The sequence below is a fragment of the Prionailurus bengalensis genome, chromosome C1 (assembly GCF_016509475.1).
Source record: "Prionailurus bengalensis isolate Pbe53 chromosome C1, Fcat_Pben_1.1_paternal_pri, whole genome shotgun sequence".
Lineage (NCBI taxonomy): Eukaryota > Metazoa > Chordata > Mammalia > Carnivora > Felidae > Prionailurus > Prionailurus bengalensis.
Window position 1 is genome coordinate 62,740,963 of NC_057345.1, and position 3,129 is coordinate 62,744,091.

The 3,129-nt window shown below is 35.0% G+C and overlaps 1 pseudogene; it reads left to right on the forward strand.

Moving 5' to 3' along the window:
• LOC122479599 lies at positions 1-439 on the forward strand (annotated as a pseudogene).
• Positions 440-3,129: the final 2,690 nt, after the last annotated feature.

The following is a 3,129-nucleotide window of genomic DNA, read 5'->3' on the forward strand; positions in this document are numbered from 1 at the left end:
ATGGCAGGTGAGGAAATTGACAAACACTACTCAGTAGAAATTCAGGAGTATTTATCAGGAGTATTTACCAACAATTGAGAATTCCGTTGGTGCTGTGGATGAGATGCTGAAGACCATAATGTCTGTTTCTAGAAATGAGTTGTTGCTAAAGTTGGACCCTCTTGAATAAGCAAAAGTGGATTTAGTTTCTGCTTACACATTAAATTCATTGTTTTGGGTTTATTTGGCAACTCAGCAAGTTAATCTTAAGGAATATCCAGTAAAGCAGGAATTGGAAAGAATCAGAGTACACATGAATAGAATTAAGGAAACGACACACAAGAAAAAGGCTGGCAAGTTGGGTAGAGGTGCAGCTTCAAGATTTGTGAAAAATATCCTTTGGGAACCAAAACCTAAAAATGCATCCAAAGTTGCCAATAAAGGAAAAAATAAAAACTAAAAAAAATGCATTCCCCCAAAGTAATGCATTTATAAAAGTAAAAATAAGAAAGTAAATACACGCATATTATGAAATTTGTGATTTTTTAGAAGATTCCAGACAGAAAAGACAAATTTTCTAAAAGACACCTCTTCAGGGGCACCTGGGTGGCTCAGTCAGTTAGGCATTGGACTCTTGATTTTGGCTCAGGTCATGATCTCACCATTGGTGAGATCAAGCCCCATGTCAGGCCTGTCCTTGGAAATCTGTCTGTCTTTCTCTGCCCCTCCCCTGCTGGCATGCACATGCGCTCTCTCTCTCTCTCTCTCTCTCTAAAAAAAATAAATAACCTTAAAAAAAATCCTTGTGAAGGAGATGGTCATTTAAAAAGACACTCTTCAGACAGAGAACGAAAGATGTGGGGTGCCTGGCTGGCTTAAACAGTAGAGCATGAGACTCTTGATCTCAGGGGTGTGAGTTCAAGCCCTGTGTTGGGCATGGGGACTACTTAAAAATTAAAAATAAAAAAGACAAAAGATCAGATATACAGATATACAGAAAATAATGAAAAATAAAGTAGTAAATATGAAGGTAAATAGAAGGTAATTTTGACTATATAAAACAATAACTACAATAGCATGTGGACATTTTTAAAACTGAAAATTCACAATGGTAATAAATTACAACGATAAATAAGTTGAGAGTGAAATATTAAAGTTAAATGTTAAAAAACATTAAATGTTTTTTAATGTTTATTTATCTTTGTGAGAGCAGACAGAGTACAAGTGGGAGAGGGACAGAGATAGAGGGAGACACAGAATTCCAAACAGGCTCCAGGCTCCAAGTTGTCTGCACAGACGCGGGGCTCGAGCTCATGAACTGTGAGATCATGACCTGAACCAAAGTCAGAGGCTCAACCAACTGAGCCACTCAGGCACCCTAAGAGTGAGATATTAAAGTGTCCTAAGGTCCTTGAGCTCTCCAGGAGAATAATAGAAGTACTAACTTTAAACACTGATAAGTTAAGAATTCATGTAATAACTTCCATGGTAACCACTAAAAGACTAGAAATATTGTGTATAGCTTCTAAACTAGCCAAAGGAAACATGGATTGAATTTTTAAAAATTTAATCCAAAAGACAGCAAGAAATGAGAATAAAAGAAATGAGAGAGGCAAAGGTATTTACAAAAGATCTCTCTAAAATATTGGAGGTACAGAAATATTAGCAATAAAAGTGTGACTCAAAGTATGCCATGGAGACATTCATGAATAGAAAGCTAGTAGAGCTGTATTGCTATCAGTTAAACAGGCTTTAAGTCAAAAACTTTCCCAAATTATACAGAAAGCTATGCAACAATTCTCACTTCTTATATACTGAATATAGCCTCAAAATAAATACGGGGAAAAAAGTAACAGAACAAAAGAAAGAACTTCACAATCATAGTGGGAGACAACAAAATGATTTTTTTCAATTATTGAAAGAATAAGCAGACAAAAAATTAGTAAAGATACAGACTTCAACGAAAATAGTAATTGACCTAAGGGGTGTACATTGGATACTGCACAAAAGAAGTGTAAAATATACATTCTTTTCAAACATTCACAGAAATTATTTCAACTCATTTTAAAGGAATGAAACTACAGATTTTATTTATTTTTTTAACATTTATTTATTTTTGAGACAGACAGAGACACAGCATGAACGGGGGAGGGGCAGAGAGAGAGGGAGACACAGAATCGGAAGCAGGCTCCAGGCTCTAAGCCATCAGCCCAGAGCCCCACGCGGGGCTTGAACCCGCGGACCGCGAGATCGTGACCTGAGCTGAAGTCAGACGCTTAACCGACTGAGCCACCTAGGCGCCCCAACTATATATAGACTTTTATTTGCAGCTAAGCTAAAAATAAAATTTTTAAGAAGTAGAAAAAACAACTAAGTTTGGAAATTAAGATACATCTAATGTATTATTAAAAGAATTATAAACATAAAATATTTCAAATTGAGCAGTAACAAAAGTATAGGAAGCCAAAATGTGTGAGATGTCGCTAATTAAATACATATATTACATAAGATGAAGAACTGAAAATTGATGAACAAAGTATGTATCCTAAGAAGTTTTAAAGGTTCATCTGTATTTTAGGGCCACTATAATTCATTTACTTTGCCATAAAAGAACACACTGTTTGAATATACCAAAAATATAGTTACCTACTCTCTTTTAGGAAACATTTGGGATTTTCCAAGCTTTTACTGTTCTAATGTAGCTACAGACTTTACTATAAACATCTCTGCAGTGAAAGCTTGAGTTTCTTTTGGGTAAATATTTAAGAATAGAATTGTTGAAGTGTTGGGTTTGTGAACAAATGAAGTTGTTATTCTGATTTATATTCCAGCAGTAAGTAAAAAAGATATTCCACATCCTCTCCAACACTTAGGTTACTGGACTTAGTATCTGCCATTCAAGTGAATGTGAAATGTGATTGGGAAATGGCATCTCACTGTGGCTTTGAGTTGCATTTTCCCTTCACAGCTGGGGTTTAATATCTGTTTATCACCCATGATAACATGATAAACATGTGTTTATCAGCCACGGTTTTTCCTGTCCATGGTTTTTGCTCATTTTTCTATTGAGTAGTTTTTTTCCTTATAGTTCTTTTATATTCTTTAAAAATATTTTTTAGTTTATTTATTTATTTTGACAGAGAGAGAGAG